The following is a 22,314-nucleotide window of genomic DNA, read 5'->3' as shown; positions in this document are numbered from 1 at the left end:
TTGTTGTTGGGGAAATGTTTATCATCAATATTCATTTGGAAACATTTGGGGTAGATTTATTTCTTTGGTTTTTCTGCATCAGCCCTCAATGCAATTGAAATGTTAAGATTCCAGATTGTCCTGTGGTGGCGTCACTGAACAAATTAATACAATAAACAAACCGGAGAAATAATCAACATGCATATGCAGGAGTGAATAAACAACGATACATTAAGAATATAAAACCAACTGGCATCTGTCTGTGTTTTATCTGTGTGAAGCCACTGCAGAAATACACTGCAGGATCTGAACTTCACACATTTGATCTGTTTTTACTGTTTTGTCATACATACATATTTCATATTATCAAACAATTGTAAAAAGCTCTGTCGGACCTTTTTAAGCACAAATCCAGAGGAAAAATGAAGACATTTTTAACTGTATCAAAAATATATTTCACAGCCTCATTTGAGCCAGAGAGTGAAAACGTTCATGTCTGCTGTGGTAGAAATGAGGTTTTAATTTGTTTTCAGCTGATAGATATCAAATTACTGTGGATTTTCTGAGAACTTTTAATTTATTTCATGTCATGCAAGTTCTGTTTAAGTGACGTCTTAGTTTTCTATGGCAACTTCATTTTTCCATCAACCACCAAAATGAATTGGTCACCACTGTGGAACATGCAACACAGTGGATGTGGAATGGATCATAAGTTTGGATTTTATTTTATTTTCGGTTTGGTTTCCTCATGACATCATAATCAATGATCCATTTTTTAAAATCCTTTTGTCGCAGCACCGTGGTCATTATGCCGTTTGACCATTTCATTCTTCAGTTATTTGGTTGATTCAGCCTCATCTTTAGTTGATATGAAAATGAGATTAATAGAAATTACCTCCGCTCACAACAGATGCAGCAATTTTCAGTAAGACTTTCTGAATAAATGTGGCTCTTGGTTGTAAAAAGATTATTATTTTGTGGTAGTTTTTTGTAAAAAGAAATGTAAATATTGACGTCGTACAATGGACATTAGGTGCATATGGTTATTAAACATAATAAGGACATTATGGCAGTAATTTTCCCTGATTACAAATAAAAATCTGCACCAAGCAGTTGTGCTGGACGGGCAAAATTTGCCTCTTTCTCAAATTGCACAAAATCAGTCTAAGAGGAGCCACACTTTGGACACCCCTGGTTAAAGTCCATGGTTTTGGCTGGATCCAAATGGGGAGCATGAATTAGTAAAGTGTCACATTACAGACATCTGTAGATGTGGCTAGATAAGGCTAGTTATCTTTCCATGCATTTTGACCAAATCGGAGACTTTCAGGACGTTTTTTTCTTCACTGAATCCGTTATCGTAGACTCTGAACGGAAGTCGCCTGTTGCCTTCTGAGCTGCCCGAAGAGCCTGTCTGGCCCCAGCCGCTCATTTTTAGCTGTCTTCACGATGCCTGATGAGATGTAGAGGCAGACGGCTGGATTGATTGGCCCCTCTTGAGCGCACAGGCCTTGATTGCAACTGCACTCAAGTGCCGCCGCCGCCGTCTCCTCAACTTTTTTCTTTCAGTCCTCTCTTTAGTCAAGCTCCCTCCTCTGTACCTCCTTCTCACTCCCTTTTTCCCATGATTTCTTTCACCTACAAAGGGAGAGGGTGGTTTAGAAGAAGCTGAGGACAGAATTGAAAAAAGGAGAAAGAAAGGCCAGGCTTTGTTTGTTCCTGACTGCACTGAAAAGTAGATCAGGGTGAGGATGAAGATTGCCCATTAAGGACTGGTTCTGGCTGAATTTAGAATCAGGATTAAAGCTTTGATGTGTGGAAATTAGATCAATAATTTAAGCACTTAGTCAATACACAGCTAATAGTTTATTAATTTAGAATTTCTCTGCCAAAAATAGACAATATTTAGCTTGCATAACCGTCCTCACACTGTCAACTCTCCATGTTTCTGTTCATTCCCCATAATCCTCTGGGAATCAGCTCATTCTCTTTAAGTCTCATCAGTTATCAACTTCTAAGAAATGAGTCTCATGAGAAATCCTTCCTACAAACATATAGCAAATTTTTGCTAAATTAAAAAAACACATTAGGTATGGTGCACTGCATGATATGGTGGTTAAACTTAATATGAACATTCAATTTCTTTTTCTTCGTAAAGTTGACTGCAGTCACCTTCTGAGTGCACTTACAGCTGCTGAAGGAAATTAGGGCAAACAGGTCAAAGGGGAGCAAGGCTCATGCTAATTAACGATTGCTACACCCGGTTGCTGTGTTGGAGCAGCACTGCCTGAATTCTGAATGGCAGAAGTTCAGCAAGGTGTGTGAACCTTGTTTTGATTCATATCGACATGTGATCACATAGTAGCTGCAGGTTTGTTGGCTTTGCATCCTTAATATGAATTTTCCGTCCCAGAGGAGAAGTTTAGATTTATGGCCCGACGTGAAATTATTTCCTTGATGGTCGGGTTGGATTCTGGCTTCTGTGGCGCCTTTAATAAGCCTTCATGACATCCAGCACAGAGGAAAAACAAATAAGGCTAAATAGAGGAGTTGGCAGCTTCACTGTTGAGGAAAGAAAGAAATAAAGATGCAGAAGTTCATTAGACTGTAATAACAATAAAAGTGCTCTGTTCCTATCAATCACACAACCCAGAAGATTTGCTCTTGACTCCAATTTGTCCCTCACAACAAGTGACAAACTGGAGCTGAAAGATGTTCAACAAAAGCTACAAATGAGAGAAGTTATTCTGCTTATACAAACTACAGTCTAAAAGTGACTAAAGTAGTAGCATCTTAACTGAATTATGTCGGGTTTACTGTGGGTTCAGGTCTCTAATTAGCCGGGTCAGACGGGCCTCGAACACAGTGAGTACCACGATTCAGAGGAACTGGTTCTTTCTGATCACTTTACTGTCTTTCTCAAATCATTTCCCTCCAACAGAACTAATTTAACTGCAAAAAGCAAAAACGATGAAGCCCAGACAACCATCCCTCCTCTCTCTCCACTCCCTGTGCATGCACACCACAGAGTTGATCGGTAACTTAAAGCAGCTTTGGCCTAGTTCAATCCTCACTGGGAACTATCTAAACTTTGTTCCCAGAATGTGGACTATGCAGCTTTTTGCATTGCTATAATCTATTCTTTCTGCATGACGTATAACATCCAAACTTTATGACTTCATGATAAAATTAGCAACTTAGTAAGGCTAAAGATCTCGTTCACTATTCTACAACAAACTTCTGCGTTTCTCCTTAATCCAAAGTTCAATAATTTTACGTTTTTTTTATTCAGGATGCTTATGCTATTTTATTATTTACCTTTATCTATTAATGCAGACGCACTACTTTTATGCAGAGTAATAAAATGATTTATAGTTGGTACCGTAAGACAATGGATTCACATTAATTCAGCAGACTGTATAATATTTACTTTGCATCAGTATCAGAAATGGCAGCTGTAACTCTTATAACTCTGCAGCAACGTCTGCAAATGTTTAAACTCTCAGATAACATTCAGTCTGTGTGAGCCAGATTTAGTATACATTACTTATCAATACATCCCTGCAACTCTGCGACGGTGATGAATTCCAGCAAACAGTTTCTAATCGGAAACGCATCTTATTTGCAGGTTTACTTAGTAAGTCGATTTTCACACATTGTTCGAAATGCATGCAAAACCCAGGTTTACACTACTGGCAGAGCGCAGATTATTTTTCTTCATCTCTCTGTGAAAGGATTGCAACTACAAGGTAAAATTTCCATCACCGTTGCCGGCTGCGTCTGTCTGCGGCGCTTCGTTTCATTCAGAGGAGAAATGAGAGACAAAGCCAGTCGAGAACTTCAAAAGGTCTGGGGTGACATTTAGTGCTCAGTATCTTCAAAGAGCAGGCCCTCTTTTGTAGTATTTCTTTTTGTGTATAATTAATGGAGCCTTTCGTAGGGATTGTTCCTCTCTTTTTACCTCTCACTTTGGAGGTGGATTAGGACGGCAGATTAAGGAAGTCCACCTTAATTTTCAATTTGCATTCTGGTGAGTTCAAGCTGCTGAGCAGAAAAGATTTTTCCAACTGGTGGAGATGTTGGATTGTTTTGTGTATTCATGTGATAAACAAAAAAATGTAGTAGAAAGAAGTGTGTTGCACAGCAGGGGTAGGGCTGAAAAATAGACCTAATTTTACACAGTAGCATTCATACTGCTTTGATGCTTGCACTGTAGTTGTTATAATGTGGAAAAAAAATGCTGTTTTTTTATTTAGCTTGGAAGAATTTGTATCTGACAAATGTTTTTCTGTTTCAAGTCAGGAAAACATGCCAGATTAGCTCATTCATTAGCCACACCAAATCCTGTTAGCAATGCATTTGGAAACCTGCGTTTTATGCATTTAACCCAGGAAACACATAGATGTTGTTTCAATTCAAACTTTAGCAAATGCTGGCATCACCAAGTATGTGTGGCAGCCATATTAGTTGGCAAGAAAGGGCTGCACAAAATATTAACTTCCAAGTGCAACATCATTGCAAGAGGTTACTATTTAAAGGAGGAACACTACTTTAAATAGTAACGTTAAAAATCCTATCCAATATTAATATTACGGTTACTGCCAATAACCAATATTTTTCGATGCCATTTCCACATTCTGAAACTTATACAGAAACGACAAAAAGGTTTAAATAAACATTGTTGGTTGTTAATATCCGCCCAGATACCAATTTTCTAAAAAAAAAGAGACTAATATTGACCAATATTAGTCTTGACGTCACTGTATCAGGCATCTCTAGCTTCCAGTTGTAAATAACTGAGATCCATTAATTAGGTTAAAATTCTAAATATTTTTAACTGTAGATGTTGTTTCAATCTAAGTTGATCTTTTCAGATAAAATCTACAACTTTGTGGTCAATCATCATAATGTATTTCCTTAGCAATTTGTTTCTATTTAAATGTTATTTCAGTTTTCTGTGTGACATAATTACACATTACTGTATTCTTTCACATGTTTTCTGTGGAAAACTCTTCAAGGACTGGTGCGCCAATCATTATGTTGGTTTTCATCTCTTAAATCACGTTCCTAACTCCCAGTGTGCAGTTGTAAACTCCAATGTAATGGACCAGTAGGGGCCAGGATGCTAACTCCTGTGTAGTCTGGTGTTTGATGTTGGGGATGTTGCTATCCAAACACTCTTGTCTAATTTCTCTTGTCAACACACAGGTGAGAAAATCACTTTGACGGTAATAAGATTGAGGAAAGTGTTGCATTAGCACCTTGAAGTGTAAATAGCTTCTCATATTGCCTATTAGACCCAGATAACCTGGTGAGGTGGAGGTTGATGGCGTTGTTTGTGTGGGAGGGGGTAATTCACCGAAAAGCATATTAGCTGTGTCAAAACAGTCAGAAAAAAGCACCAGCTCCAGAGAATATAATTAGGGCTGCCTTTTCTATTCCTTTTTCTGTCTGCATTTTAATCTGCTATTGATGAAAGACGGGTTATTTGTTTCTTCAGCTGCACTCTCCTGCAATATCCTGTCGCCCTGGCTCCCAGCGAAAAGAAATATCTACTCACGCTACCTCTCCCCTCCTGTTCGCCGCTACCTCTGGGTTTTGCATTATAAAGAGATTTCATCTCATCCACCTTCAGCCAGGATTTGCCTTTGATATTATTTATTAGCTCCCGTATTGAACAGTTCACGGAGCAAGAACCTTGAATGGGCCTCTTCGCCGTCCTCTCCCCACAATCAATACTGCTCCACATTACATATACATTGGCTCCGAGAGCAATATCACTCACTCACAACCTGCGGCCTAATTAAAGAGATAAGCAGCTTCGTTTGAAGCCAGCTTTAATAGGCCGCTGCCTTGTTTCTAGGTGTGAATATTGAACAGAATCATAACTCTGAGATTCGGCTCATTTTTTATAGATCCTTCTGACATGCTTTGAAACTCTACTTGTTGTCAGGCCAGAATCATGTGGAGCCAAAGCTGGATCCTGCATAATGGACTGTTTTTATGTGTGCAGTGCAACAATATCAGAACATTTTTGTGATAGAAAATAACATTTAACGTGAGAAATCTCTTCTTTTTGTCATGAGAGTTTAAATACCGGTTATAATTCACATTTTCTAAAAGGAAACATGAATTTATTTCTTAAAATACATTTAACTGTAAACATCTGAAAAGGTTGTATACAGGAGCTTTAAAAATCTGTTTTCATTCTTTATATAAACTGTTTTTAAACTCTACTTGACTGTTCATAAAACTAAAATATTTTCTTGTGGATCGTTTTGTTTCTATGTGTTTTTTCTTCTCATCTTCACAAGTGGATTGCAAAGTCATTGCTGTATGTTTCACCGGAGAAGACAAAGTATTCTTGATTTGATTGCAAGTAAGAAAGCAAATCCTTGTTATTGTGCAATCTAGATAAAGGGCTCATTTAAAAGTGTATGTTTAGTCTTTTAGGTTTTATTGTTAACTTGCATGCTTCCCTAAGGTAAACAAAGGGTTAACACCTGCAGACATTTTTGTTACTAGTTATTTACAGTCAGCTGCAGATATGCAGTGTCTGTCGAGTTGCCCTGTACTTTTAAGAATGCGCAGTTTGCCATTTCTGAAGGTCCAGTTGATGTTGAGCCAGGGTTAAAGAAGCAGTTTCTATAATTGTCTTTACATTTAGAAGTAATTCATTTGAATCACGTTTCTCAGTTCAACCTGAATTTTATTTCTTTCTTTCTTTTTATTTTTATTTTTTTTTTTACCAATGCTCAATTTCCTGGTTCCTGTATTTTATCCCCACTATCATTTCTTTGGGGTTAAAATTCAATTTGTCTTACATCTACTGTCGTTGCTCCGCCCATAATTATATGTACGTCCAAAAAGTCAAAGGTAGACAAAACAGTCCCAGAAAACTCCTGCAGAAAAAGTTCCTTCAGTAAAAACCACAACTTTGGTTAATCACTATGTTGTAAAGTCAGCTGGTCGATTGTTTCCACTGCTGTTTATTCGACACGGTCCTCCTTTGTTAGTTTTCTTTTAAGCCCTAAACTGTGAATGTGAATCTTGAAATTTGTAAGACTTGTTTCCAGTGACTGATGACCTTTCACCTGATGTAACGCCACCACATCTGTTGCTGTTTATTGACTTAGAGCTGGAGATGGGCGTAAACAGATTCCAGTTCAATGGCCGTGACTTCTTTCATCAACAGACAAATAAATCTTAATGAGTTTCAAATCACTCTGGGGTATTTTAGTCACCACAAACAAATGTTTTATGTCCTTAAAAGTGTCAGATATATTTTCCCCCTGAACCCAAACCGGATTCTGGAAAGGAAAGAAAATTTGTATTTTATTTAGGATATTAAAGAGTACAAGAGGCGTGATGTGGATGAGATTACTCTCTTTGTTGATTCATTATCCAAACATTAATTAAATCTTTATTGAAACATATTGCTAGGTCAAACGTAAAAACACTAAAGTGCCTCTGGTTTCCAAACTGTATTTCTTTTATCAGTTCTCCAATTTCTGCCTTTCTGTGAAGCATTCTGCAGCTGACTGAGCAGTTGCTCTCAGGGTCACAGTACTTATATTAAAGGTCAGATTCAGTTCAGATTGATAGGACAGAGACTGATCAGTAGCACAGAGAAAGACATCACTAAAGCACAGGTCTCTGTGATAGCAGTTATTTATTTTTTTTTTAAAAAGATCTATAAAAAATATAACAGGAAAAATGAAGTAGGTGGATGTGAAGGCGGGTGAGTCAGTCTGTCTGCTCGTTAAATTGCTCCCTCTTAAAAGCTTTAGCTGCAACTAAATGCCCCCTGTTGCATTATAGTGAAGTCGAGATAGGCATTTAGAAATGTATGATAGTTTTTATTGGGGGGAGTTTTTGCACTGAGCAGGGAGGGTTTTTTTATACCCCATTTCATTTTATTTTGCTTCCAATAACAACTTTTTAAAGTAGACTTGATCAGTAGTTCTTTTCATTTATTTTCAGGTATGGCTGATTGGAAACTTGACATTCACTGGGAAAATGGTTTTGTCTGGTCTTTGTTTGTTTTTTTCCTCCTATTTACTTCCTTTTTGATTTTTAAGAACCTACTTTTAGAGTTCAACATCCACATTTATTAAGAGGAACATTACTCAGGCGGATTGTAGCATCTAAATGCTCAGTTAATCTAAACTAAATATTTTAGCCTGAGTTCTGATCTTGTTTTATCTCAAACTGAGGTTCCTTGAACTAAGCAACATCGTTCCAATCTCTTCTTGTCCAACTTCACTGAACCTTGTAAATTTTAGCCTCAGTTTTCCTGTTTTTAGTGGTGCTGCTGTGATCCTCTGCTGCTGTAGCTCAGCTGCTTCAAGGGTCATCATGGTGTAAGATTTTATTCTGCATTGCTTGGTTAAAACAGTTATTTGAATTACTGTTACCTTTTTCTAATTTCATACTTGTATTCCCCTTGTCCTCTAACTTTTGCCATTAACATATTTTCTGTTTTTCATACCATTATCTGTAAAACTGAGAAGGCGTTGATCAAAAATCTAGTATTTTGACCGTAATTTGACCAGTCCAATCCTTCAGAGACACTCAACTTCCCTTCATCGCCGATTCAGATACTCAACTTAAGCAAGTTGTCTTCATCACCAGTGGGCTAAAAATACTTCTCATTAATATTCAAAATAACAAACAATATGTTTTTTTCACAAAATGAATTATATTTTGTTGAAGAGATCATTGTGAAATATCCATCTTACAATTTTTCTTGAAGACAATATAGTGAATAATTTGTAGCTATGGCAACTCACAAGCACTCTAAATGGCATGCAGCCAATGTGGAAAAGCTTATTTTAGTCATTACAAACTTGAAACTGTGCTGGGACTTGGAGGATTTAAACACTGAAAAATGTATTTTTTTCTTACCATAGCCCTGTTGATATATAATGTTATACATATAATCAGACAATGGTTCAGAAGTGAGTCGTCTATTTAATCTGCCGTTGGTCTTTTGGCACGGTGGTGGAAATAAGTCCCTGAGTAGAAAAAAGGAGAAGTCAGTGGGGGTGTACCATCAGCCAGAGCATGTGGGCATCAGCAGTGTGTTAGAGACACATAGTTGGATCCGCCACCGAAGCAACATTCCTCCAGACGCTTAGCCAGGCCGTCGCTTCCGTGACAACCAGCTGCTTGGAGGGAAGGCTGCCCCAAACGCACACACTGACACCGTGCAGGGAGGGGTGAGCATCAAATCAAAGAGCACGCCCACACACACCCCCCCGTCATGCTCAGTCACACACTCACCGCCCCCCCATCCCACTTCTGTCCTGGCTGGCATGGTACCAAGTCCGTAGTGGCTCTGCCAGGATGCGTCCGCTCACCAGTTAACTGACCGTCACCAGCCGCCTCCTCCCACAGAAACGGGCATTTTCTGCACTTAAACCTCACATCAAGGAGTTTTGCACAAACAATAATTCAAACTTTTCGGATTGTATCAATTTTTGCTTTTCTAATATATGAAAACATTTATGGCTTTGTCACTGAAGATTAATGAAGAGTGGATTTGGTCATCTATGACACAAAAATGAAACATTCAATCAAACATTTAGAGTAAAATCAGCTTTTCTGACTGTCTCCTGATGCGTGTGTGCAATGTTTTTAGTGTGCTTTGTAATCTTTTCAGTTCTGAAGGGTCTTCATTGATGTTGAGCTCAGGATTTGTTGGACCCAAACCAATAATGAAGTTGTAAGATAATTACAGCTTCATGTGAGGTTGAAGACCTTACAGTTTGGATTAGACTGACTAAATTTAACATTGAAATAATTGAGATCCACAATTTAAAATATGAAATGACATTCAGTGTGTATGGTAAAGTATTACTGTTTTTATTGCTTTTACAAATAAATCATGTCAACCAAATTTGGCTTAAAGAAACCGTACAATGTCAAAGTAAATATTTCCAAAAAATGAATAATTAAAATATTTAATATAAAATGAGTGATTGCATAAATATTCACCATAAAACTTTAGGTAACAGAAGCAGCTGAAATTGTCACTTTTTTTTTATTTTTTTTTTTACACCTAATAAACTTTCTTTCATTGCATTGCAGAGATGCAGCTTTTAAAATGTTATTCTGGAGAATTCCTTTCATGCCGCTTATACTCAGTCTGTTTAGTTTTCTTACCAATATTTGGTCTGAAGCCAGTCAGAGTAAATGCTGCACAGGGGAGAAGTTAAAATACTGATGTACAATCACACAGCAGCTGCAGCTAAAGGCTCTCTGCTTTATTTGGTGCATTCATGCTATAAAGAAATTATGAGTGGTTATTAATTTTAAGTAAGGCAATCTGTTTTGAGTTGACAGAGGACAAATAAAAAGTAATGGTAACAATAAAATAAAAAATTTTTTTCATCTGAAACGCCTCATGTTTTATAAGACACCTGTGGTTGACTCTGGTCTGAGCTGTCGGCTGTGACATGAACTGTCATCTTTAGGTTGTTCCTTTTGGTTAAGTCTGTGTCATGGGTTATTTTTTCCTCATACTATGACAGAAAAAAGAAACTGTTTGTGTTTCTTTTTGGTTGCTTGAATCATGTTGGATATTTTACAAATATTCATCTGCTTTCATAGTGGCAGTATTATGTTTTCCAGCCACGTTTTACTGTTTTCTAGCACAATCAATTATCTATTACCTTCAGTTGTTATGAAAATGCTGTATATTGAAAGAAACTTGATTTTGTAATTTACCAGCTTGAAATTGGGCCCCTGTCTCTTTAAAAACTTCTGCTTTCTGAAACGTTGACTTCAGGAAGTCGTCACAACATGGCTCCTGTATTAACCCTTTAACAACGTTTTGTGCAGTTCCACCAGGTGTTTGCTAATTGTTGCTGGATAGTCTGAAGGAGCTGGGTGGGGTAGTGATGGCGGAGGGGGGGGGCTCTGCTTGGCAGAAGCTTTTAAACTGCCACTCCTTGGGGGAGATGCACCTTTAAGACAAGAATGAAGGTATGTTTTTGATAAGGAAATAACATTATAACATGATATAAACATCAAAAATCAATTTTACATAATACTGTTCCTTTATAAAATATAACATTTTTAGATTTGAAATATTTTTTGTAATTTGGTTGGAAGCAGCAAAACGCTGATGCCTCTAATAACAAATCTTCACCTGTTAAGGTCATAATAGGTCAACTGCTGGGTCACTTTGCATTCCCTTCAGCACTCTGATCTGTCTGAACAGAGAGCGGCTACTCCTGATTTCCTCCTGGTTTAGGGATCAGGAGGCAGCCGCTCTGAGCTCCTCCACCGCAGAGTTAGGCGGCTTACCAGCCACCGTGGCTGCCAGAAATTTGCTGGATCCTGATGGACACACTGTGTGATTTACTGCGACAAGCGAAACAAATGTCAGCAATGAGGTCACCTTGGGCTCCAGGTCTGCAACCGAAGTCTGAACCTGGTCGGCTTGTGAGAAACGCTCACACAAACCCAGACGCCTTCACAGAGAATAACAAGCTACTCAGCTCCATTCAGATACAAGTAACTCAGTACAAATACTGCAACAAAGATTCTACTGACATCTACCAGGCATTGTGGTTAGTTATTTGGGCAGTGTTAACCAAAAATAATTACATTATTAATGCATGGTGCAAAATAAACTGCAATCTCAGAAAAAGCTGGAAAAACCCTTTGAGCTACATGTCAGACATGAAAGTTTCCTTAATTTTTTGTTGTTGCTCAACAGAAAGCAAAATAAAAGATCATTTCAATCCTGTAAAAATTGGCAAACTCTGGAATGGTAGGTGAAATTTATTTAAATTGCAATAAAACTAGATGAAAGTTGGATTATTAGGATTTATTAGACCCTACCAGCCATAGTAAAGATTTTCCATGTGAATAATCTGTGGTGTTCAATGTAGATTGAACACCATAGATTCAATCTATGGTGTTTTAAAATCCTGTCAGATTATCTGCAATCAACAGCATTCAGCACATAAAGATTTAAATGTAAACAATAAAAAAAAAAAAAAAAATCAGTTTTAAAACAGGCAACCGACTGAGAGACATTTGGACCAGCGGTTAAAACTTGAGTTGTCGCAACGGACAAAATAAAAAAGTAAACGTAGGGTAAGGAAGTATGTAGTGAGGTACAGAAATAAATAGGATTGTTAAGGAAGCGTGTCAAGTTATTCAGCAAGTGAGGCTTTATAAATAACAAGGAAAGTAAGAAATGAAACAGCGTCGGCTAAGGAATCAAGTTGGGTAAGGGTTTGGAAATCCATTTTTCTTCTTGCGGGTCTGTTGTGTTCAGTGTGATGAACCTGTTTAGTGCCCATAACTCATTGTCAGAAAGGATAAGATAACTTGTTGAAGCACAGCTCACCAGAAACGAAAGAGCAGCTGAATTTTAAAAGCAGCAGATGAATAAAAAATGCATCAAACACTCAGAAGTAGGATAATATAAAACAAATCTTTATGTGACATCACAGCCACGATGAAATCTGTGCTTCAGTAAGATGATTTATCAAGGACAACATTATTTTACAGTCATGCTGTTTTTCCAACAAACCAGTTCTTAGCTTATACGTTTTGTGAGTGAAAGGCCTCACATGTATACTACAGACTCCTGGGAGCAGGAATATCTGCCTTTTATCCTTGGAGTCGACTTCACAGATGTACCTTTTTAATACCAGTTTAGTCGCTGGTCACATACCTGACTGCTGTTTGATTTCTCCTCTTGTGTGCTTGTTTTAGACTTTCATTTCTATTTTTTTATCACTTTTATCTGTGTTTTGTCAGTATTTTGCCAGTGGTGGCCATTTATTTACAATCCAGAGTCTATTGCTCTGACTGTCGATGCCAAACCCTCTCCATCCTAGCCTTCCTCTGTCCTCCTTTTGTTTTGGAGAAATGCCAGATGACCAAGAGCAAATATCAGTTATGTTCACTAAACGAGTTCTTAATGAAATCTTCTTTGTAGAAGAGCAGTTTTAGGGATAAGGCAGCCAATAACAACTCAATAACATCTGGTTTTGACCTCAACCAGACACCGTATGTGAACCAGGCTTAAGGACAGGCTGTCACTCCTCAAAGTTTCTCACCTCTCCAGTTTTTCATCCTGCCTGGATGTAATGAACAACTGCTGGATGAAATGGCACGTTGGGTGAGGATAACATCTTGATATGTCTGGAAAAATTCTCTTATCGTAAATTTACGCACCAAGCTGCTGCTGCTGCAGGCTGTGTTGATATCCGGATGCATTTGCTTTGCGTCTGTCGTTTTCAGTGACTTGTCTTTGATTTGATGTTGCCGTCGCAGTGGAGGGCGTCCTGCAGGCACGCAGGGTTTTCTAAAGGTGAAAAGTGACACATTTTATGACTTTATTTCAACATGTTTCTCTTAGCGATAAATCAGGATTTTGCTTACAGCATCAGAGAATATATGCTGCATCTCATCAAACACTGATATGGGGCATGATTAATAAAGATTTAGGAAGATGAAAAGTCTTGTGTCCTACGTGAAGCTGCTCTCTTTTTGTGTTTTTTCTTGAGACCAATAATGGATTACTTTTACCTCGACTGGACGGTTATTTCTAGCTAAGTAATGTGTTAATGTGCTGTGGAGAGTTTGTTGAATATAGACTGAGGTCAGACCCCTCTTTCTCTCTGTTCTTCTGAAATGATTCCTAGCTGTTGGATCAGCTGCGTCACTTCAGGCGGAGGTGAACCCAGCAGACTGCTCACCTGTGTCAGCAAAATGGAGGCATTTCCTGGATCAATTTACGCTGTACCAAAATCACCACTAATAAAGTGCCAGAAAGGTAATGAGTTGCTGATCATGAGTTTAGTTGAAGGATTCTCTAGATGAAGCTAATATTATGGAACTTCAAATTTCTTCACTGTTTCATACAAATGATGTGGTTCCTGTTCAGCCAGGATAAAGATTATCAGTTTGAAATCTGGGGTTGTGGTTTTCAGTGGATAAATGTTGGATTTCAGCTCAGCCATGATTTTCTGCCTCAAGCCGAAAAGTTTAAAGGGCCAGTATTAAAATCTCCTTTTTTGATCTTTACATCATATTATTTTATTTCTTTATCAAAAACAGAGCCGGAGTGTTGCTTTGATTCTTTCGTGCGTGTTTGAGAAATCCTTAGACACTTAATTGTGCTATAAAATGGTTAAGTCGAGGTTTAAAACCCCTCTGTTTAGAGCTGCCTTTCATTAGTAGTAAGCGGAACATTAATTGATCAATATATTTGGACATTTACTTGATGATTTTGATAATGGCTTTTGAGAAAATAAAATGTTTGTTGCCTGTTTATAGTTGATTACTTCACTATGTTTTTATGTTGTGAGGCACTTTGAGCCTCCTTGTTGCTGAAATGTGCTCCGCAAATAAACTTTACTGCAAGTAAATATTTATGAGCCAGTGCTGCTCAGCTAAGGTGAAACTTTGAATTTTCTAGAGGATCCACATTCTGACAGCAGCCGATCAAAGTCCTAACATTGTCCTATGAGTCGCTCCTTCTCTGATCCAAAAGGAGCCAGTCGAGCTGATGAGGATCTGATGAGCGCCCCCTTCAGGATACAGGAGTGTTTTTCCGACACGTCCATCTGGGAGGCCTTGAGGCCGAGCCTGTACTTGCAGGAGAAAATGTTTTAAAGTTGTGCTGAGAATTTATGTATCCTCAGATGATAGGCAACAGAAAAGAGATTTTTCCAAGACAGGATTCTCACTTTTAAAATCAGAAAACTCACTGGAGGATGGATGGAGAGTAGAATTAAATCTAGTCTGCTGAGTATTTTAAAGTGCGTCTTTAAAAGGCCTAAATAAAAATAAAATAATCAATTGTGAACATAGCACTAAAACTCAAGTAACAATGGAAATGTCAGCCTTTGCTTAGAAATCACTTTTTCTGTTTCTGTTGTTCAGTTTAAAGGCTCTTTCATTTTGTACTGTGACAAAAAAAAGAAAAAAAAGTGATTCACTGTTTCTTTCCCTCTTGTTCGAGCTGCTGTCAGATTTTTCTTTCATGTTTTACTCATATTCTCTACAGTAAATCAGTTTTGGTCCTGGCTTACAGTCAATCCAGTGAAGAAAATGGGAAACCTCAAGCATTTAAAACAGAGATCATTGCACAGGCAAAATGAGGAGGTGGACAAAAACAATTGAAAGCTTAAAGTTCTTTATGCTAGTGATTAGACCGCTTGTCCTCCCTCCAGTCATAATGGACAATTTCTTCCCCTAAGTGGAGTATCAGCAGTGCTAAAGCCTGTGCAAGTGTCCAGTGAGAGCCTTCATCGTCTAACTGCAGAATTACTTGTCCTTGGCTGCAGTGCGATGCCAGCGGGCTGCATGTGAAAAAACACGCTCAATGCATGTATGAACACAGACAACAAGAACATTCATGTTCTAACATCCTTTTTAAACCCAAATGTGTTCAAACATTCTTAAATTATTCCTTTAAAAACCTTTCACAAGATAGTCCAGAAAACTTAGATCTTGTAGCTAAATTAAGTGCATGTGTTAAACACAAAGATGTATAGATAAAGTGTAGAGACAAGCTAAGCTGCAAGACAAAGAAAATGGCTTGAAATCAACAGCAACAAAAAGTAATATGAAGAAAAATGGATATAATCTCTGAACACAGCACTTCAGAATCCAGTAAAATGTAGATGCCAGTTACAGTCTGTCCTGTTAAGGACTGGGAGGTCCAATGAAGTGGACTATTGTCCAGCAGAACACATTAAACATGGCTGGCAGTGTTGTTTTAAAAAACACAGTCCATGTTCTTTTATCTTCAGAACAGAAAATTACAAAAATATTTCTGTGTTGGCCATTCATCCAAGACTGCCTTTGTGAATACACAAACTCTCCCTCTCTAAGTGAAAAAAAAAAAAAAATAAGAATGATGGGAAACACCTGTTGCAGTGACCTTTGGTCCTATTCAGATATTCAGCGCATTAATGACATTGAATAAGATGGTTACTATGAGGCTACATTCGCACAGCAGGTTTATACTGAAATCATGTTATTTTTGTTTTGTTTTTTAGTGATTATTGTTATTATTAAGTTATCACCATGTCTTGACAATATGGTATGAAGATAATCTGTGAAAATCAGTGAAAAGATCAAACTTCTCCACTTCCTCCCTGGGCTGCTAATGACTTCCGAAGAAATGCATCATTCATGGCCAAAATCAACCAATCAGAGCTAGGAGGCGGGCCTTAGCGCTGTCAATCAACCTTGTTGAAAACCTTTAACCTGCCATCATCAGTGGCTTCACATAGCCTGTTATGCTAACTGCAGAGAAGTAATGAGCAGCGCTAAGACCCGCCTCCTGGCTCTGATTGGTTGTTCCTTGGAAGCACTTGGACCACTGGGAGATGAGCTCTATTGTTTCTCAGACCATACTGTCACAACATGGTGACAGTTTGAACTAATATGTAAAAAAAAAAGTTTTATAAAAGTTACATTTTGCAACTTTAATTGACAAAAAAAAACTTTCTCTTCACCTCAGTTCACTGTTTTCATAACTGGTAGTTACTGGTTGTAACTTTTATTTTGTCTTGAGGATAAAGATTTGGTAAACCAACCAGAACACAGTAATGGTTACATGCATTTATGTTTTTAGCTAAATCATCCAAAATGTAAAACGAATCTTCTGCTGTCTTTGCTAAGCATAGCAGGTCTGTTACAAACTGGTTCCTTTGAAAGAAAATGGTAGCATCCACCAGAAAGCAGCCCTTATGGTTTCTCCCATCATATCACAACTGATGGTGTTATTTCTATCAGCCTTCCTCATCGCTGCCCTAAAATATTCCATCACATATTAAACTATGTGAACCAGCCCAGGCTGCAGCAGCTGGCGATCAGACAGCGAAGCTGCTTTCTGGCCGGCAGCTCTACCGTCGGCTCTCAGCCTCTTGAACGCGTTCTGTAACCCAGACAGCCCAGAAGATGAGTCATGTGTACTGTAAAGGTCATCCATCAGAGCGTAAGAGCGGCGAGGAACGAGGGAGACGGCGGCTGGGGGATGAGAGGAAGGCAAGTGATGGAGGAGGGAGGCGTTAAGTGTTGGCTTTCCATGTCAATTTTTCTGTCAGAAGCAGTAAGTGGAGCCTCTTCTTCTGCTGCTTCTTTTTGCACTCACTTTGTAGTGTTTCTTCTGGCAGCAGGCGCCAACACGGTCCAATTTAACCTCAGAGCATTAACACATGGAAAAGTTTTGGCAGAATTTCAACCATGTTGTTTAAGTTGACTGGCTTCCTGCAAAGGTTTGGTTAGTCAAAGTATTTTAGGTTCTATATTTGATGCTGAGAGTATCTGGGTGATGCTTAATGAGACTGACTTTACATTAGTGAGAAATATTATGGCTTTAATCTTGTAGTTTCACCTTATAACTCTTTACCAGATTCCAAATTAATCTGACCTTCTGTACCGAAAAATACGGAAGAGGTTTAGGAAAAAAAATTATCTCAGAATTCTGAATATTTTCTGATTTCCAACCAATTTTTTTTTCAGATTTCTGGATTTTTTATTTCCTGAGGTTAAATTTCGATTTTGAGAAAAGCTTTTTGTTTTGTTTTTTCCCTGCAGCCCTAATAACACATTTTAGAATAAACTCATATTGAAAAGGCCTTGTGACTTTTTTCAACAACGAAGCCAAGCTGGAAACTCTTGGGAAAAATTTCCCAGCCCCTACCTGCTCCTCAAGAAAAAAATAGTATATATACACATATATATATAGTGAGATCCAATGTTGCTGTCAAACTGTGCTGTAAACCCAGAGAGCTGTTGACAACACAGATTGAGACTCATTGTCTTACCAGACCTTAATAATCCTGTTACTACAAATCCATCTGACCGTCTTAAATCAAACACCAGGCAGTATTTACTCTGACTTTCCCCAGAGTTTTTGCCATCCTGTCATTTCGGTTCTCTTTCATCTGAAGATGGAGAGCTGTTACCTTTTCCGCACCTCCTTCTCCTCCTTGGCGGCTTGAAGCCGATCCCTGGGCTGCGGTAGGTTTGATAGATGGGGGGGCCTTGCTTTTGGCAGCCTTATCTCCGGGCTCGCCAAGCAGTCGTCATCTGCCACTTATCGCGTCTATAAACACCTCCTGTATATACTCTGCTTAGGGGGATGGGAGAAAAAAATGGTGGCAAAGGAAGAATGCTTCAGGAAATAACCTGAAGAAGAAGCAAATACTCATATTGATAAATTGGACAGAGTAAAAAATATGTTTGTCCTGCTGGGCGTATCTGTTAGCCTCCTAATCTATAACAAACAAAAAGTATAATACGATGGAAGAGCAAGGGAGAAAGACAAAAATGAAAAAAACAATAAAGATTGGAAGTAAATAAAGAGGTTCAATACGTTTTGAGCGCAAATAGAAACAGTATAAAAGTTTTAGGAAATGAGATTCCAGACAGGATAAAGTGCTGAACGTTAGCAGCTGAGTAACATGATAAAATGTTAGCATGCTCTCCTTCTTCCTCTGAGTTTCATCTGGTTAGTTTATTTCTGATGTAGTTGTTGGTGGCGTAGTGAACTGTGTAATTAGAAGCCGTCACCCCATTAGAAATTACAACAAACATAAAACAGAGTTATAGGGTTTTTGAAATAGTCAGCAGGAACAAAAAAAATATTCAAGCTTCACACGGTTTATGTGTTTGGTGGTCAGCAGAAAGAGACTTTTAATAAAAGGCATAAAATATTTATAGTATCTGTTGTCAGACCTTTAAACCACTGGATTTAACTGGATAATGCTGTAATGTTGGTTCCTGACCCGGTACATACTGATTACTGGACTCCATTCTTACATCTTGCTGAAAAATTACTTGGAAGTTAGTTTTGTCTAATTTGAAGTATACTAAGATACTTAGACTAAAAATTAGACTAAAAATACTTGGTATTTCTTTATGTTTTTGCAGTGTCTTACCTCGAGTTAGAGATTTTTTGTTTAATGAAAAGAAGTCCTAGATGTAAATTACTGTGAAGTCTGGTGGTTGTTTGTCTAAAATAACTGTTTTAGGAGTTTAATGTCAGCATGCCAAAGAGTTTTAGCATAAAGAAAGTTTAGAAGAGCCAAACAAACAGTGCATTAACTGTTTTTCGTAAGCTAAAATTGTGACAAAATGAATTTGAAACCAATGAAAACATTAAAACATTGAGTTGTAGTTTTTTATGAGTGGGACAAAGACTAAAGAAGCAATCTGAGAAAATCTATTTGGAGCTAAAGTATTTTAGAGGTCACTACCATTTGTGAAGGATTTCTTTTTATGACTGGACTCGATTTCTCAAAGGTCAACTCCGCTCACTTCCAGAAGAAAACTCAGTTTTTTCAGACTTCCTCAGCTGCTCCCACAGATGCTGTTTCCTATGATTTGAAGAACTAAAAGTGTATTTTATATGGGATTGCTTTGCTGTGTGTTTTAGTAATGAATGCTTTTCGTCTGTGTGCCGTGTCCAGAAGTTTGTCGTTTTGTGGGTATTAATTTGTGAGTGGTCGGGATGCTTTCCTGTCGGTGTCTCCAGGGTCTCGTGTGTTTAATAAATTGTTTGCCTAGACTAACGGAGGTGTTTATTACTTGCCTTTTAAAATACGAATGAATCATTTGGAGCGGAAGCAAAGTCCTAAGAGACATCAATTAAGGCGATAAACGATGTTTAACACATCAAGGGACACGGACACATTATGGGTGTTGGATAAGTGCATCACATCGAGTTCAACCTCAACCAAAATAATTCAACATAATTAGAGACGCAGACTCTGTAACCCTGAGGTTACATTGAAGGCCATGAAGCGTTTTAATTACCTTTACTTTATGAATTGTGTTTATTGTGAGATGTATTCAAAACAGGGCCTTTATTATAGATTCCTTTATTTAAAGATACAAAAGTTACCCTTGACACCAAAGTTTCTACTTGTGAGAAAAAGTGAGCACAGATCAACTTCTCAAACTCCTGTCTCAATATAAAAGTTACACTTCCCAAATAACTTTATCTAAAGAAATCTAAATGGAAGATGGTCGTCCTTCCACCATACTTTAGTTCGTCTGAGGTCTTCCTGGTGATAAACTGTTTATTTTCCATGCATAAAGGCTGAATATTTCCATTTCAGCCTTTCAGTTGTGCTGTTGTAGGTAACCGCTCCAAAGAGCCAGGTTTGATCAATCCTTTTCTGTAACTGTAGCGTCACCAGTGTTGTTCATGGAGCTTTAACTGGTTGTTGTGTTTTACTCTTATGTAGCTCTGAGCTACTAGGACTGTTTTTGTGCTGCAAGGTTCATTCAGTGTTATTGGCAAGTTTCCGAACCTTTAAGTAAAAGCAATATGTTTATTTTACTGACACGTTCATGCTTGAGTTTATTTGGTAGAATTTGCTGATATTTGACACATTATAAATGAATTGATCGCCCTCAGTGGGTCAAACTGACCATGAAAATATTTGGTCACATTGACTACTAGAAAAAGTAGCTTTATATTGCTGGGCAAAAAATAATCAATATAGTACCTGCACAATGTGTACAGAAGCTCACATGACTGAATAAATTAGATTTGTATGTTTTACTTCTATATAATCTTAGCATAATAATTCAGCAACATTGTAGTTTGACTTGAATTAGATTAAGGTAATTCCTGTCTTCCTCTCTGAGTCTCTTTCCTCTGACATTCCTCTTCCTCATTGTAGCTTGAATGTTTTCATTATTTCTCCTTTTCCTCATACAAGTGTCACTTTCCACTGTGAACAAGTTCCCACTGTTTACTGATCATTTTCTTTCTTCACCAGATGATGTTTCTGTCATCATCTTTCTATCGTCTCTCACATTTTTTGCTCCTCATTTAATAATGTTTTGTCCTCAGGTGAACTCTCGATGCTTCATTTGTTCAGTCTTTTTAAATGCAATTATTTGTGGCGTTTCTTTCGAAGCCTTTGCAACTAATAACTGCTAACAACTGCTTTTTTCTAGATTAATGCAGCCAATAACATTGACCACTGGGGGGTCGAACTCAACCAGGAACAGATTTAAAGTTGAAAAATTGATATTAGAGATTAAATCAGGGCGACTAATATTTATTTCTTTGTAGAAACAAACAGATAAGACTAGACTCAGGTCATTCAAGCAACTTTAAGTGCCGGTAAATGTTGCCTCATAATTTTCTTTACTTCTTGAAAGCAATAATTAACCTCAAGCTACAAAAAACCCAGTTTAACTAGACAACGTGTAGAATGTGATTAAAGTGTAATTTTAATTTGTTATTACGTTTATGTGAAATCATTTGTGAAACATTTCCTAAGTTTATTTAACCCTTTTAATTACTGTGATAGACTTAAACGTCTTTATAATAAACCCATTCAAATCTCTTTTGTGCTGTGGAAACTATTTTTCACACATCTTTTTTTATATTATTTTCATATAACTTCATAAAACATTTTTAGCTAAAATGGTTGTCTTCAAAGGAAAACATCTGGAATTGTCACATTGTAAAGTTGATCTCAATATGTTAGTTTTTTATACATCATACAAATAAATTTAAATACTTGAATAAAAAGAAAAAATGAAATTTCTGAGTCTTGGCATGAACTTTGGTGTTGAGTCTAACGGCTGTACTCAGTTTAACTTTCCTTTCCAGTCGCATGGAGCACACGTCATTTATTGTTATTGTTAAATTAAAAGGTGCTTTAAGAAAATTTTTTTGAAAAATCCAGCAACACACTTTTCCTTGCTGAACATTGGTAACATAACAAACGAAGTTCATCATATTCCTGTTATGCGTTGCTGTGAAGGCGCCTGGCTCTGCGCCTTTGCTTTTTGACAGATAGCCCTTATTTGTCCACATTATGTGGCCTGTGAAATGTAAAGGTGAGCTGGGTGTGTGGAGGTTGTGTGGTTGGGGTAGCGGTGGTGGTTAGCGTTTGAAATAACGACCCATTCTGTTGGTCCGAGACTGTTGGAGCCAGCCGGGGCCTTTTTCTTTTGTCAGCGGTGAAAAATGAAGCATTTCTGAATCCACAGCACTCGCTGTGCTTCCCTCTAGGCGCCTCAGATACATTGAGTTAACATAAAGCAAAATTCAAGATGGGGGCGGCACCGTTGACAAATGAAGCGCCTCCGTGTGTTTTGGAGGACAAATAAAGGGCCCTTTTCTTTTTTAGAAATAAGATTTTCTCCATGTTTGTTCCCTTCAGGCTCAGTTTTTCACTGTGGCTTGAATGTTTCCGAGAATGACGATGGAAGATGGAATATTTGTGAAACAGAAAAAACAGAGAATGATGTGAGAAAAGACCATTTACCTTCAGCCTGCAGACCATTGCTGCTTCATTCCCATTTTGTCACATTACG

At 37.8% G+C, this 22,314-nt stretch overlaps 1 protein-coding gene and 1 long non-coding RNA gene across 3 annotated transcripts in view; both read left to right on the top strand.

Moving 5' to 3' along the window:
* The window catches only part of LOC122841639 (receptor-type tyrosine-protein phosphatase N2-like), a 180,379-nt gene that overhangs the window by 70,726 nt on the left and 87,339 nt on the right, over nucleotides 1-22,314 (top strand). The window lies entirely within an intron of this gene.
* Nucleotides 12,048-13,321, top strand: LOC122841642. Its single transcript, XR_006372419.1, has 3 exons — nucleotides 12,048-12,225; nucleotides 13,010-13,126; nucleotides 13,249-13,321. It is a non-coding gene; the product is annotated as an uncharacterized LOC122841642 (long non-coding RNA).

The sequence above is a fragment of the Gambusia affinis genome, linkage group LG12 (genome assembly GCF_019740435.1).
Source record: "Gambusia affinis linkage group LG12, SWU_Gaff_1.0, whole genome shotgun sequence".
Lineage (NCBI taxonomy): Eukaryota > Metazoa > Chordata > Actinopteri > Cyprinodontiformes > Poeciliidae > Gambusia > Gambusia affinis.
Note: the sequence above shows the minus strand (reverse complement) of the source record. Positions and strands in the feature narration are given on the sequence as shown.